General features: G+C 39.0%; 1 protein-coding gene across 2 annotated transcripts in view; it reads left to right on the top strand.

Annotated features, from left to right (window-relative positions):
* The first annotated feature begins 3596 nt into the window (after positions 1-3596).
* The window catches only part of CSRNP3 (cysteine and serine rich nuclear protein 3), a 78904-nt gene continuing 66034 nt past the window's right edge, over positions 3597-16466 (top strand). The window contains exon 1 of one of the 2 annotated variants that reach the window (XM_053982694.1): positions 3597-3656. The gene's annotated coding sequence lies outside the window, so the exon portion shown is untranslated. The remainder of the gene's footprint in view (positions 3657-16466) is intronic. The other variant, XM_053982692.1, reaches the window with a different exon arrangement.

Here is a 16466-nt window from a genome sequence, read left to right as displayed (position 1 = left end):
AGAGGATTTTTTTTGTAGGAGAAACAAATTTTGCTGTGGGAGAAACAAACCTCTTACAACAGGTCAGGGGTTAGCTCTTTTGCTCCTGAGCTGGCCAGTAACCACTGCTTGTCTTAGACAAATGCCTGAGCCTGCAGTCAGTAGTCTGGTGAACAGACTGGTGACTGTCTCAAAAGTCTGCCTGGAGCATTCTCTAAATGTCAAGCTCCACCCGTGCCTTCATGAAGGATGTTAAAGCTGCTTGACAGGAGAGATCTTCAGTAACTGGTTTTAGTGAAGGACTGTGTTATAAGCTATCATAACGTTATGTAACCTGAGTATAGCTGCTGGGATCCAGGGGCTGTGAGTGCCTGTGCGGTGTATGAAGTGGAGATCAAGAGATACTAGTTACCAGTAATCAGAGTTGAGATTTGTACATCTACAAGACCATTTTGCCCTTAGCCATTGCTTACCTTTTCTCCTACTTGGAAAGATTTGCATTTCAGGAGAAACTAAGATGGTGAAGAAGGTGTTATCCAATATCCCAGCCTGAAGGTGTATTTAGGAGGGAGGTGATTCTGTTGAGCTGTTTAATACAGGAATTACCAAAAGAAACTACATTCTTTGTAGAGTCAGAGAAAACAGAAGTAAATATTTTGGTAGCAATTGGCTTAATCAGGGAAAGGAAGAGCAAAGGAAGTTGTTGCAGGAATTTGCTTTCTGGTGGAGCTTTTCTTTTTTTCCAATGTAATAGCTCTGGAGGAAAAAAGATAAAAGTGGTTGTATGGAGTATCAAGTATAGGTAAGTTTAAAAAAAGGAGAAATAACCAAATAAATACAAGTACAAAACATAATTCATTGAGTCACAGCAGGGACTGGGTACAAATCTGGATTGCTTCCATTTCTCCATCTCTGTGTATATGAGGTTAATTAGTCCAATAATGGCACTTTGGAGCTGGAAAGCATTGCTGAGATTTAGCAGGTGCTGGCTCTGGAAAGGGCCAGCCAGGTCCAGGTGCTCTGCCGGGGAGCAGCCAGTGCAGCAGGTGGCTTGGAAGGTGAGACAGAAGCCGGGGGCAGCTCAGCAGTGCAGAGCAGCTCCGGCTGGGGCTGGCTGCCAGGCTGTGTTGGGAGCCTGTGGGGAGGCAGGTCTGGGATCCCTCGGAGGCGGGAGGGCTCAGCCCTGCGGCTCCGGCTCAGGAGGTGCCTGGCCAGGCCCCAGCAGGGCTGCAGCAGTGGGAGCACAGCTCCAGCAGGGGCCGAAGGCAAGAGGCTCAGCTTGAAGGAAGGGTCCTGGCAAAGAATGGGCAATGGTTGCTGCTGCCTTCCTCTGTCAGGGCCACCAGCTGTGCTGTCTGTAGGTTGGGCTTTGGCCCAGGCAGCCAAATGCCCCTACCTGCACAGGAGAATGTCCTCAGCACTCTGCAGAAGTGAATTTCATATATTTAAAATGCATTTTTTATGTAAACGACTTTACTCAATTCTTGATGTGCAAATTGGGGCAAGTTTCACAAGGACTGTCTCATGTTACACAGAAATCTGAGGAAACTGGCAAGGTTAGGTTCTGGAGACTGCACAGACCCCACTGCTAGGGAGGCTGTGTGCAGCCCTTGTGAAGTGTGGGGGAAGCAGCAGCCTACTTAATGCTAATCAGTTTTTGTAGCAATGCTATTTGTGTTTTACTTTAGAAACACTGTCTGTCTGTATTGAGAGTTGCTTCATCCTGTGACTGTTGCAGAGCTGTTGGGGTTTTTGTTGGTAATACTCTCCTACTTTCATAGTAGATTTTGCAAGGAATTCTGATTGACTTGTTTATACTGCCCATTTTTCTGACTAGCTATTCTAAAGATGTTTTGGGGATGGAACAATGCTGCACCTTGCATCTATATTTAAAAAATATTAAGTCTAGTTGTGGCACTACAGTTCTGTATGTCTGTTAATTTCTCTCAGCACTCAGGCTGGTTGAAAGGTGAAGTATTGGTGCTCAATTCCAAATTTCTTTCTGCAGATCAAAAAGAAAATAATTTTGAAGTCTTCCAGCCAATTGCTTATCAGGGCAAAATGTCTGTTTAGGTGTTCCTCAGTATCCCCTATTCAGTATTGCTTATCAGGGCAAAATGTCTGTTTAGGTGTCCCTCAGTATTCCCTTTTTTCCCACTAAAGAAAATTGTATTGATTTTTTGGATTTGAAACCTAATAGTGTTTTAATGCTTGCAGGAAGGGATTTCCACTTTTCTAGGCATCTAAGAAGAAGTTTTATGCTAAACTGAGGTAATTTGGTTAAAAAGACACCTACTTTACTTGTAAAGACAGAATCTGAATGTTATGCACAGGATCTGCTGGCAGTTTGTTGTGATAAGACTGACAGCTAATTTTTTCAGAAGCTAAATCAGCTATTACTTTGTAGTGAAAGTATGCTAATTGGTATAGTCTTGCTGTTGTTAAAGATCAATAATTCATTGAAGAGAACAGATGCTTGTATTTAAAGGAATTCACAGTTAATTTTATTGGAAAACTATAGCTGAAGATTAAAATTTGTAAACACAAAGGTATTTGTCAGCTTCTGCTGCTTAATGTTTTTCTTTAAAAGGGAAATCCTGGAGTACAAATGCTTTGATACAGCAGTAAATGATATCTTTGCTAAGAAGACTCGTGTTTGATTTTGATTTTAAATGTAATTAAACTGTCATAAACTAAATGTGATGCTGTTGTCTTCAACTGAGCTGATACCTACCTGATTTATATAGAGAGGTAGAAAATAAAATTCTCTGATTTTGGAAAAAAAAATTTCAAACTAGATTTAAGAGGCTGCAAAGAGACTAGGAGTATATTTCAGGCACATTAATTGAAAATTGTTCATCTAGTATTTCTCTACATTTGAATTCTTATTTAAGTAGAAAGTTTTGTGTAAAGTTCATGCAGCACACTGAATGTTGGCTACTGTATTATAAATACAGTAAATTAAATGCATGTGCACTAGTTATACAGGTAAAGGTTTACACAGCTAACATTCAAGAGAGAGGTATCTACTAATTATTCTTTTTGAGGTATTTTATAAATACTGCCTCAAACGGAAAGGAAATGTATTTTGTAGGAAATTCCTGGCATCTATCTCTGAATTATTCTAATTTGCATTGAGATTTCAGATCCTTGTTTGTATAAAAGCACCACTGTTATTTTAACAATCACAAGCTTTCCTAAATACACAGCAGCACTCTTCACTTAAGATCTGGATAGCTGAGTCAGTCTCAAGGAATGCATACAGGCAGTAACTGTGTTCCTACAGCTGTTTGCTTGTTTTTTTCCTTACAAAAAGGAGCTGAAAGGGAGAATTCCTATTCAGTAGTGAAGCTGAAGGCTTATTAATAGACTTTTTTTTTTTTCTTGTCTTTACATTTTGTCATTACCTTTTAGTACTGAGTGTCCTCACTGACTACTAAGTAGCTTATTAAAGCTGGTTTTTAGATGTGCTTTTTTGTTGTTTTCTTCTTGCTGTTTTCCCATTTTGCTAGCATGCAGATGGGGGTGGGGAGTGGGAAATAAGGGAGAGAGCATGTTCCAGAGGATGCCAGGATGACTTCAGTTATTGGATGGCTGCTGTCTGATGGACGGAAAAAGGGGGAGTAAACCTTTCATTCTGCACTGACAGAGCTGAAACACAGAAACCGGATTTACAGGTAAGGGTGAAAAATATTCCTATTACGAATAGCTATTCTTGATCCTTGCCACAACATTTCTTGGATATAAAAATGCGTGTGCAAGCATCTTGCTTGTTCCCCACAATGACTCTGAAGCAGCTTTTCCCATTATTATTTCTCCTGCCTTGGAGGTTTCAACGGATGTGAGATCCATAAACAGTGAAATCATAGGCATGCCTGATGCTGGCAGCTTTCTCATGTGACAGGATACGCATTGCATCTCATTGATGCCGAAGTTGCTCAGTAAGCTGTAGGAAGAGAGGTCATTTTGTGTGATGGAAACACTCACTGTATGCTTGTGAGCGTACAGTGTATGCTCCCAACAGGAAGAGAGTGCTGGAAGATCTAAAAATGCTTTCTTTGAGTTTGGATAGGAAAATGAACTGCTTTTGAAACTGTCTTATTTAGTGGTGAACAAACAGTAAGAATGGCTCCTCAGTACTACTGAAAGGGATTTTGTAGATTTTTTGCATTATTTTTAGATTTGTAATGAATATGGTTGATAACTCAGATATAAAATGATCTTTGTTATAAAGGAAAAAAAGATGCATATGATTATGTCTGAGACAGATAAATCTTGTAGTACCTACAGCATTTACAGATGAGTTTTAATAAATTGTTGAAATAGCTTGCTTCTGCAGAGTTTGTGTTAGCAGCAGCTGTTAGTTCACTCAGTCTGGAGATGGCAAGCAGCAAATAAATTGCTCTGTACAGAAAGTAGATTGGTTTATCAAGTCACATTATATGAGAATATAGGACTAAAGGCAAAAGTCCTGGCCCCACTGAAACAATAGGATATTTTGATACTCGCCTCACTGGGGCAAGGATTTCAATGAGTCAGCTCTCTATTAACTTACCTCTACATTTTACATGTAGGAAATAATTGTTATACAGGACCCTGTTTTGCTGGTTTGAATCAAAAATATTAATTGATGTAAATAAATTGTGATTATAACTGATTTGAGTGTATATATATACTTATAAAGCTAAAATGGTGGAATTTAGTTTTAATAGATTTCAGAGATTAAAATCAGTAAATGCATTAATCCATTTTTGTTGTATTCCCTGAGAGAATTCCCTTAAAGCAGACCTAAAATTACTAAAAATTTGTGCCATAAAGAAAAACTGGAGCTAGCCAATAGGACTCTTATGAGTGCTAAAAAGGACTGGAAGAAGCTTTGTCCACTGTCTCCTTATTATGTACCTCACCATCGGGAGTGGTGTCCTTTCCTCCTAGCTATTTCTTCAGAAAATGGAACCTGGTATGTTTGCTAAAAAAATCAGTAATTTGCAGTGAATGTCAGTGATTAAAAAAGTTATTCTGAAAGACTGTATCTTTTGTTTGTTTGGGTTTTTTTTTGTTATATTGGAAAGTAATCACTGGTAAATAACATTGACTGAAAAATAGTGGAGTTGTATCCTAACATTTGTTATTTGTAGGTAATGGATATGTATCTGAAAGCATAAGCTCAACTGCTAAATTACAGGCTCAAGACCATGTATTCAAATCACTTTCCCCTCATCAAATGAGAAATCTGACTCAGAAGTGCTCCAGTAACAGAGTAGTTGATGAAAACAGAGATGTAGTTCCACATGTGTTTAAATTATTCTGTCTCCTTGGAAACGCTGCTGCTGCAGATGGATTTGGCTTTTGGTGGCTAAAAATATCTACTACTTAATAATGACAGCATGAAAAATACTGAATAAAACTACTGTGCTGTCATTAGTTTTAAAGTTCTCTAATGATTCAGGTATTCTGCGTGAACTACAGATTCACATTTTCTGTCGAGCATTCACTGTCAGCTGCTGCCAGCATTGACCAGCTCAGTGGAAATGAGATAAGCTCATTAGCCTTGGTTGGAGAGCCTGCTGAGAAGGGAGCATATGAGGGGGAGGTAGACTAGATGAAGAATTGTAAAACAGGTAGAAAGTTGGTTAAAAAATTAGTTGGTGGTGATGCAGGTAAGTTGTATAATATTTGAAGATACAGGCTTATTCCCAGGGAAGTCTATGACAGAAAATGTGCTTAAGCACTGACTTTGTAAGTTAACAACCTGCAAATGAAAGAATTTTTTCTTTTATTTATTATATTAGCGAATGCTTCCTTATCAGTTGTATGTGTAGGTGACTGAAATATCATGCAAACCATTTAAAGTAAAATATTAAATTTCCTTAAGCAAAAGCCAAAACCTATATCACTAAAAAACTTGTTACAAGAGAGAAATAGCATTCAATTACTTAGCATGGCTAAGCAATTGCATCTTTTAAAGAATTAATTATTTTTAGTTAAGAATGTGTAACCACTACCTGCAGCAGCTGGACTCAGTGATCCTTGTGGGTCCCTTCCAACCTGGGATATTCTATCATACTACTTTTTTTTCATCCAGTTCTTCATTATTTATTCCTTCCACATATCATAACTTGTTTTGTTGTTAGCTGGTGTTCAATATAAATGAAAAATACCAGTTTTTTTCTGTTTCTGCCTCTTTCCCATTGGATGACTTCCTGCTTGTGCCTAGAAAACAGCACAAATGACAAACATTTTCATAGTGGCCTAAATATACCTCTTATATTCTTCTATTTTGTTGGTATATATATGATTTCTGGTAGCATATGTTAGTCAATATGCTGATTCATTTTTCATCATTGAAGAGGGCATTTTTTCTGTTATGAAGTATCTTAAAGATAACATTAAAATATTACAAGGTATTGTGACACAAAAATAATGAATCCTCTGCAAGTTAATACTAAAATCCATTTTTAACTGACATCACAAGTACCACAAGTCAGTTAAAGTGAAAGTTGAATAATTGCTTTTGGTTACTTGAAATCACAGAATCAATTAGATTGGAAAAGATCTCTGAGATCATTGAATCCAACCTATGACCAAACACCACCATGTTAACTAGACCATGGCACTAAGTGTCAAGTGCAGTCTTTCCTTAAACACCTCCCTGGGCAGTCCTTTCCAATATCTAATCACCTTTTCTGTGAAGAAATTCTTCCTTATGTCCAGCTTAAACCTCCTGTGCACAGGTTAAGACTGTGACCTCTTGTTCTGTTGCTGGTTGCCTGGGGAAGAGACCGACCTTTACTGGGCTACACCCTCCTTTCAGCGAGTTGCAGGCTGGAGGGTCCCTCTGAGCCTTCTCCAGGCTAAACACCCCCAGCTCCCTGAGCCACTGTCTACCAGCACCCCCAAGCCCTTTCCCACTGGGCCACTTTCCAGCCACTCTGCCCCAGCCTGTAGCACTGCATGGGGCTGTTGTGGCCAGTTTGTAGGACCCAGCAGTTGGTCGTGTTGTACCTCATACCCCTGGTTTCACCCATCAATCCAGCCTGTCCAGGTCCGTCTGCAGGGCTTTCCTACCCTCCAGCAGATCGACACCCTGACCTAACTTTGGAAATTTGCTCATGGTAGATTCAATCCCCTCATCAAGATCATCAGTAAAGACATTAAACAGGGCTGGGCCCAACACTGATCCCTGAGGGACACCACTCATGACAGACACCAGCTGGATGCAGCACCACTGGCCATCACTCTCTGGGCCCATCCATCCAGACAGTTCTTAACCCAGAAAAACAAATGAGAGGAAAAGATATATGAAGATATATGATGAAATATAATATATTATATAAGATATATAATGAAAGAGCTATCTTTCATTCTATATGAGACTGTCAGCGTATTGAGAAAGCAGATAATTAAATGGATTATTGAAACTTTTCTATGAGTCTTCTTGAGAAAAATTTGTTTTCAGCTGAGGCGGACAAACCTGAGTTGCTTTAATTTTAAACCTCCTTTTCCTGTGTATGTAATTTTAAATTCTTTGGAGATAATAAGTAATCTAAACATTACTTGAGGAAGTAAAAGTATCCAGTGCTAGAAGTACATCTATGCATTTTATAGTGGTAGCCAAGTTGTGCCAGTTTGAATCCTTTGGGTTTTGGATATAGAAGTGGAAGTTCTCATCTGGTAAAAATAGTAATGCAAAAGTTTGTTGCATATTGCCTGTGATGTCAAGGTTGTGAAAGATAGTGATGATAACATGGAGGAAGTACAGTGGGGTTTTTTTTGGTTTTTTTTTTTCTGGTTTCTTTGGCTTTTTTTATAGCAAGTTGCAAACAGATGAGCTGAGAATTCTGCCAGGCTAGATTTTTCCAGAGATTTTCAGCATTGCTCGTTCATATGTGAAGAGAATTCTGTGCTGTACAGTTAATACCAGACCACAAGGTGAAGGCAGTCTTACATTTGCCACTCTGCAGAAAACCTCCAAAATACCCACTCATCTTGTTTCTAAACTGTAATCTCCTAAAGTTAGTCCTTTTTTTTTTATCTTGTCACATAGAAGTAGTACTATTATTGTCAAAAATTGTGGCCAGAACAAGGTATGAAATATTTTACCTAAAATTTGCATCTACGCTTCCCTGTCACCACTTGGACATGTGCACACATCCCTCAGTACTTAAACAGTTAAACTGGAAGAGTCGGTTCCTATATTTTTAGAAGAAAAAAGAAAAAAGAGGAAGACCTAGTTCAGAGCAAGTTTTGCAAATATGCTGCAGTATGGTTTTGCATTACAAGTTCATGCTGCTGCTCTTGGAGTTCAGATGTTCTGAATTTGGACACGTTGAGTGTTTTTGTGAGTTTGTTTTGTTTTGGTTGGTTGGATTTTTGAAAAGCTGTTAAACATTACATATTTCAGAGTAGAGAATGGCTACCCCCTGTGTCAAGATGCAGAGAATGGGGCAGAAGAGGAGAGCTGTTGAATTCATGCTCCCTCTGTAGTGGCTTTGATGGCAGTGGTGAAGGAACAGCCAGGCTGTGTGCTAATGCAGCATGTAACAGGGAGCCGACTGATGTGTACTGGGGCTGGACAGGTGAGAAGGCCCCTCTGGCATGTACCAGTCATGGCCATGCTGTACTTTGGCAGAAGGTACACAAGATTCCCTGCCATGTTGTGCAGTTCCTCTGCAGGCGGGGCGCAAGATTGATGTTCATGAAAGAACAGCATGGAAAATCAGCACTGAAATAGTATGAAAAGGTGATGCAGTGAGTCAATTAGTATTATTACATGGGATAAACTGGGCAAAATTTATATTAAATGCCACTTATTTCCAGCACTCAGGAAGTTGATAGCATTCTAGTCTTTATTACGGAGCTGAAACCTGCTGCCATTCTTGCAGCTGGAAGCAGCATGATGCAAAGCTGCTGTGCCAAATACACTGCTGCCAGTCTCAGAACCTCATTCCTGTTGCTGGGAAGGTGCTAAGCAAGCCAAGTGTTGTATGTCCTTTTGTAAAGAGGTGCAGTAAAGATGTGTTGGTAGTCCAGATAACAGACAGGCCGGTTCTTCTCATCACCCACATGCTCACTCTGCTCTTAAACTCTGTGTTAGAAGTCAGGTCTTTAGAAGTCAGTAGGACTCACTACTGTTGTAGCAGTGTTTTTCTATTTTCACATTTCAGTTTTAGAAAGAGTTGTGACTTCTCCTGGCCAGACCTTTGCTGCAGGCAGCCCAGCAATGCAGTCAATGCCAATAGTAGTAAGCCTTTTCTGGGAGCATCCATACAAACTTGAAAATTTCTTCTGGGATACAGGTAGTAATTTCTTTTTTCTTTAAAAAGGGTAAAAGAAGATCTTCTGCAGAGAGTTTTTAGTGAAGGGATTTTAATTGGTGAAATTCCATCATGAAAACTCAAAACTTAGAAGAGAAGTGTCCAATACCAGGTCTTCAGTAGTGTTACCTGAAGACTATGGAAAGACTTTGACAGGTGCTGCTAATAGTGTCCTAGATGACTTATATGGAGGTTAGGCATTATGAACCTGAATTTGTGACCCAGCTTCAGGATGTCTTTCTCCCGAATTTCCTGTTTTCCTCTGGGAAGGAAAGCTTGGTGTAGCAAGCTTAGAAAATTGTTATAAATGAAATACAAGCTCAAACAGCTTTTGTGGATAAATCTCATACTGACAGGAAGGCCCTCTTGCTGAATTCCTCTGAATCCCTTTCTGCCAGGTTGCACCTTCATTGCTGGAGACCTGAATGCTAAGGTCCCGGCTTCCTGGTTGAATTAATACTGCCTCTTACTCATTTTACTTTGTTCTCTGGGGAGCATGCTGAGAGAAAATTTAAGAAAACTAGCATAGAATTTTCTTCTGTTGCCTGAGTTATACAAGCATTTCATTCAACTGTTGACATCAGTTGATGTAGCTAAGAATTAAAGGTCATTTCACTGCTGCTGCTGTATGCAGGATTCTTGTGCTGAGTGATGAAGAGGGGGATATTTACATGCTTGGTTCATGTAGGACCATGTGAGATCTTTTGGAAGACTAAAGGAGCCAGAGCTATTAGCATCTGTACCGCTTGTAGATGCAAGAGGTGAGCATATGTCAGCATAGTTTCTGCATTTTAAATTCATTGCCAGTGTAGCTAGGTGGCATGTGTTAGAGTGTGCAACAATGTGTAGGCAGTCTAGAAGATTAGTGGATTAGTACTCAAGTGTGAAATCAAGAGTACTGTAAAGTGATGGTATAGATACGCTGCAAAGAGCAGACTTGGCAGGATTTGGCTTGCAATGCCAGAACACATTCCCTAGGTTGAATTGTGCAGTCTTATCCTGCAGGATTTACTTGGCGCTGTGGATTTAGCTAGGCTGAAGCAAACGAGGAGAGAAAGACCTTACCTATTTTACATTTGTGTAAGTTGATCGCTGCTGTAAGCAAAAATTTATGAGTAAGATTATACTAATGGTATTCCCTGTACCTATACAGTGTAGTCTCTTAAGTGGAATTAGCTGGCTATGTGTTTGTAAATTTTACAGATTGTAGTACTGAAACTACCAGAGCCTACCTCTGGCAACTGGTGCTTATGATTAGAGCTGCCAAATACAGCAAAACATGTATTGCAAACATTAATTTGAATTCTGAACAGCTGTTTGATTCATGTTCATGTACCTCTGTTGTTCACTGTTTGCAAGCATTCATGCAAATGGTTTTTTGTCTGCATTAATGCAGTTCCTAACATGAATCGTCATTTTCACAAGCAAGTAATATTCTTTGTGTGAATGATGATGTCACTGTAGGTGCTTTTGGGTTTGACTACCCCTCCCAAATTTAAAACTGTCAGTTACACAAAGAGCAGAATAATTCAGTGCATTGTATGGAGCCAGGCAACCACCTTGATTAGTTCACAACCATCTCTGCTGCTGACATTTATGTAGCAGGTAAGAAAAATGTCTTTTAAAAAATGAAGCTTTGCAGGCTAAGAAAAAGACTTAAATTCAAAAAGAGTATTAATCACAACAAATAACCCAAACATCTTGACTTGTGAGCATATATATTCGTGATTTGACTGTGAAATTATTTGCATAGTCTCCCTAGAATGTTATAGTACTTGCTGACTGGCTAGTGAGTGGGAGTTGTTTGTGATGAGTACTTTGCAGTAATGTTTTATGTGTAACATCTGTTTTCTGCATTCTCCAGTTCAGTTTGTAGTCATTTGCATAGAAGTGTTTTATGTTCAAAAGTGAATCTGTATTGCTGCTACAGGCTTTAAATTTTTCTGTACTTTCAGTTGATACATTTGAGACAAGGAAAATGTAGTGTGGCACATAGGACAGTTATTTATTTAATGCCCACCTTTGATGTTTATTTTTGGTTTTATTTTCAGATAACAATTTTTATTCAGGTAGATTGTATCATGAAATGTAATCAGGTCTCAACAGGAAATTAGTACAGAATAAGGTTTCATAAATAAACCAAAGAAATAAGTAGTTGGATTTCTTATACCCTGTTCCCCAGCCCCTTCCACTCCAAATACCAGTGTGTTCTTGAGCTATTTTTCCTCTTGATTTTTCCATAGCTTTAGTCAATAACTGATTTCTATAGTGAGGCTTTTCTTGAAATCATGAGGAGATATAATTTGAATAGGGTTCTATTTTATTATTTCATATCTTTTTTTAATAGTTACTGCATATGGTACATGCTTGATGTTTATTTCTTCACAGGTATGCTCCATACTAGTTCAGTGTCCCAGATGATGTTGTATGAGCTGTATACTATAGCACTAAGTTTTGCAAAACATTTATTTGAAAATTTTGGCTAGGATGAAAAAAATGTTGGATTTGTCTTTGCGACTTGTCCTGGTTTTGCCTGGGACAGAGTTAATTTTCTTCTTAGTAGCAGGGTCAGTGCTGTGTTTCTCAGATTCAGTATGAAAATGATATTGACAACACACTGTTGATTTGGTTGCTGCTAAGTGGTGCTTGCTGCAAGTCAAGAACTTCTTGGTGTCTTACCCTCTGCCAGTGAGGAGCTTCACAAGGAGCTTGGGGGGCATGGCCAGGGCAGCTGATCAAGACTGGCCAAAGGGATATTCTATAGCATAGAATATCATGCCCAGTATACAAACTGTCCGTGGGTGTCAGCGAGACACTGAGGATATGGCAACTTACGTTAGGTTTTCTAGAACGAGTTTGGCAGCATATGTTACCACAGTATCATAAGAAAAATTTTCTCCTGGGAGCACAGGTAATGAATGCACTGTCGCCTGTCCACTCACTCAGTAATTCTAACATCACTCTTTTTAGGCCTTTCACTGGGATTTGGGGATACCTGCTATCTAAAGAAGATATCTAAAGGTCTTCTGCAATGAGGTTGTTAACCAAGTTCCTCTAAAATTTCCAGCTTTTTTAGGTACTAAAGAAAGTCAAATGAGCCAGGCTTTTTATATTATTTTACTTTGTAGGTTCCAGATAGTACTGTGACAGTGTGAAATATATCTCCCACATTTACATGGAATTTTTATCTTCTAGTAATAACATATTGCCTCTGAATTTTTTAAATATCGGGTGCCTGCCAGGTATCTGGCGTCGTAGGAAGGCAAAGCCTGTTGCTATGGAGCTTTGAGGACTTGCTTCGCCAGTCAGCATACCTGCAGCTAGAGAACTGGCTGCATGATCTCATTGTAGGAGTAGTTTCATTAGTGTGGAGGAAAACTAGGAAGTGAAGGAGGAGAAAATGGATGGGGGTGTTTAGGAGAGATACATCCTTCTCACAGCCCATAGCCATCACATGCTTCTGCTGTGTCAAGTTGTCACTTTCTTGAAGAGTCCTTAACTGTGTTAGGCAATTGGTGTTTGACCTAGAGCTCATAGCAATGTGTTAGCTTATTTTCCTTGCTTTAGTACTGTTTCCTCTGTTTCCACTTTGTTTTGTCTTGGTCTGGACTAATGCCACACAAGTACGGTGAGAAGGATGGCAGAGGATGATATTACACATCGCTGTGCAAGGATTTTTTTGTTGTGAAGGATATATCTACAAACAGGAAAGATTCCAGTGTCTGCTTGTTCCTCAGTTGTGTGAATTGGAAGGATGCTGCTCCAAATCAACTGTAGCTACTAGATAGCTGTTTAGCAGTCATCTAGAAAGGTTTGTTTCTAATTGAAACCTTTCTAATTCCATCCTTTTTTAACCAAATGGGTAAGTATGATGTAGCAGATCTCTTTACTTGCAGCTGACAGTTATATTTCAGACTCTGAAGGCTGAACCTCACCGGTGCCTTAGTGGAAGTCCAAGAATATTGATTGACCATCCATTTGTTTTTCTTAGTCATGCGCTGCTGTTTGGTTCCTATAGTCAGATATGGACTTCAGTGTACTGCATTCTATACATATATGCATTTGCTCACTTCTTTTCATAATATACGTATTACTGAAGTACTTCTGTGTATTTAAGAGTATTCTCATCCTATATAATAGTAGTCTCACATACCCTAAGTGACTTGTGGTAGCAAAATTGTATTGCTCCTTAGTGACATTACCCTTATGATTCCTCCTATCAGTTATGGGATTTATTTATAGTTTTGCTTTCCATTCATGTATTGAAAATTAGACTTGTGTAAGTCTTTGGTGCCTAGTACCATAAGACATACCTCTAGGGTCTTCTGTTCAAATGAGATTGGATCTGGATTTCTTTGTGACTGCAGTTGCTTCAGTTGATTTGCCAAAATCTGAATTTACCTATTCAATTGTAGTTATAGTACAGGACAAAGAAAAACTCAGTTGACTTCTCTGTCCTGGTTCCCCGAGTGTGCACTTAGGAAGCTTTCAGTGATATGACTAACTTTGTGGCCTCACTGCTGTTAGAAGTTTGACTGTTGCTTATTCCTGATGGTCTCTGGCATATATCCGTGTCTTCCACTGGGATATATCACACACTTTCATAAACAGCATTCAGTTGTGTGTCTCGTGCTTATTATGTCCTAGTTCCTGGAGATGTGGATCTTGCTCAGGTACTGCAGGATGCCTGTGTAAATAAGGCTATCAGATGGAACATGCCTTTGCACTACTGTGCAGATGTGCTTTTTCCTGAAGTATATTGGCTTATGGAGCAGCATCTGTTTATACAGATGTTATTCTGAAGGGATCTCCTGCTGGTACATAGTGCGTACAAACAGCTTTAGACACTCTTTAATCTCTCTCTGTGGTAGCCAAGCTCTTGAGTAATGGAAGTGTCTCCTTTCCCCCATGTAACATATTCCTGGGAAGACTTGATTACAGAGAGATTAGAATCAACAGATCTCAAGAAAGCGGCAACACCTAAATTTGATCACAACTACTTTGTCAAACAACCTTGTCAGTAATCTTCCTGGAAGAGATTCAGAACAAAAATCAGGCAACAGTCACACTGAATATATGTAATGGCTAGCTATGCCTTCTTTGTCTTGTGGTGATAACTCAGGTTCTGCAGTATCTCTGTACCTTTGTCTTGATCAGCTAGTCATGTAGAGCTAACCTATGTCATTTTCAGGAATCCTAAGACCAATTTGTTATGGTTCATTATACAGATTATCTTATGGAAATGGCTTTGCTGCTACCAGATTGTGGCACTTGTTGCAAATGTAGACTATGCTAAAACCAGGCAAATTCAAAATCCTTTGGTGTAAAGAACATTTGTTCCTCCTTCTTGGGAACAGTTGTGGCTGTTGACACTCTCACTGTGTGCAGCGACTTTACTGATGCACAAGATGCCATTTAGTCATCCAGTTGCTGTGTGCTTTTACTGGTGGGAGACAGTGTCTGACAAAAGGGCTTTTGTCTGGAAGTCATCTCAGGCTATGAAATAAGTTCTTGCTCTCTGACTGGCTGCACACTCATGATGATCACAGATACTAGGTTTGCCTTGCAGTGCAGTCATGACTTATGTTCTTTGGGCCTGGAACTTCACGACTCCTGTAGCCACAATTTCAGTGGGTGCACACGTGGATTTGGCTTAGGTCTCGCGTGTACGGTAAACTCTTTGTCAGCTCATTTCTCACTCTCTTCACTGAGATGTTTGAATGTAAGCATTTTCTTTCTCACACTCCAGCTGCTTCTTTACCCTCTTCTACAGTCAAGCTATAATCCTGTGGATTTGATATTGCAGGCTGTTGCCATGGAAATAATGGTGATTTCACAATTTCAGTGCTGTAAGCACTGCAGGAGACAATGGAAAAGGTGGCTGGCAAGAGATACAGTGAGGATATGGGGGACAATTCAGAGGAGTTGTTTTTAAACCTGTACTTGGAGGGTGATTCTTTATAATTGTGGGGTTTCAGTGTTTGTATGTTTGGTTCTTTTATCTCTATTTTTTCTTTTTTGTAAATGTGTTTTCATTAGAGGTTGGTTCATAAAAATGCAGTCTTACATTTTTGCAAAGGTTATTGCAAAGTGATGCTAAATTCTCCTTTCCATGTCCTCAGAATAAAAGTGCTTTCTTTGCAGTTTATAGTAATTCATTTTTGGACAAAAGGGCAAAGGTTGAGATCTAAGCAACTTCTGTTTGAGTCATGCATTTAGCCTGAAGAAATCCGTTTCAGGAAAACATTTTTTTTCATAAATAGTAAAACAAGCTGAGAACATCATGGTGAGCATATGTATTTAAATCCGTCTGTGTGACTGACTGTATGAAACCCTAATATATTTTTTATTTAATTTTTAACGTGCTCTGCATGCAAAGTTTGGTGCTGAAGATCATCCTATGCAGCATCTGTTCTTAGCATTATGTCAGGATTCCACATCTATACTGAAATCTTTTCTCTAAATTAGACACATCCATAAAGGTAGAGTGAAGCTTACTGGAAAAAATAACTATGTTATAAAATGAATTGAATTGGCAGCTTAACAAGCTGAAGGCAAGTGGCATCAGATGAGAATTTTTGATACTAAAAGCTTAAAAGCATCAAACATCAGCCGTTTCCCCCCAGCTATTTACAGCAGCATTTCACTGATTAGCATAGTCAGAGAGTAGATATTATCTGTAACTTTTAACTTGAGATCTTAGAATTAATTTTCAGTCTGCAGTAGGAATTAATCAGTAATGAATATGATAGTAACCAATTTTTAAATTAAAGATAGAGAAAAATTGTTTCTATCAGATATGTTAAAATTATCTAAAAATTGCTTTAAAAATATATTGATCTTTTTCTGCTTAGTGTTGCATAAATGGAGATACAAAGATCAACTGTTATATATGAAAGGGAAGCAATAAGGAATGTTCAACATGACTCTGGCTTTGTTGGGCAATGTGATTAGAAAGTCAGGTTCTTAAGGATGGACCCAGTCCTTTGATGCTTGTGTGAATGGAAATAATCTACTTGTGTGCCAATACTCACTCATATCTGAATTTCAAAAATTCTAGGCAAGAAACTTCTGAGTAAATGAAAATGGCAAAATGAGCCAGAACTGTTTATGCAGGGCCTGGCCTGGAAAGATGTGAAGCGTCTTGTACAGCTCTCAAATTTAATTGCA

Source organism: Vidua macroura, chromosome 7 (assembly GCF_024509145.1).
Source record: "Vidua macroura isolate BioBank_ID:100142 chromosome 7, ASM2450914v1, whole genome shotgun sequence".
Classification (NCBI taxonomy): domain Eukaryota; kingdom Metazoa; phylum Chordata; class Aves; order Passeriformes; family Viduidae; genus Vidua; species Vidua macroura.
The sequence above is the reverse complement of the archived record's forward strand: the minus strand, read 5'-3'. Positions and strand labels throughout refer to the sequence as shown.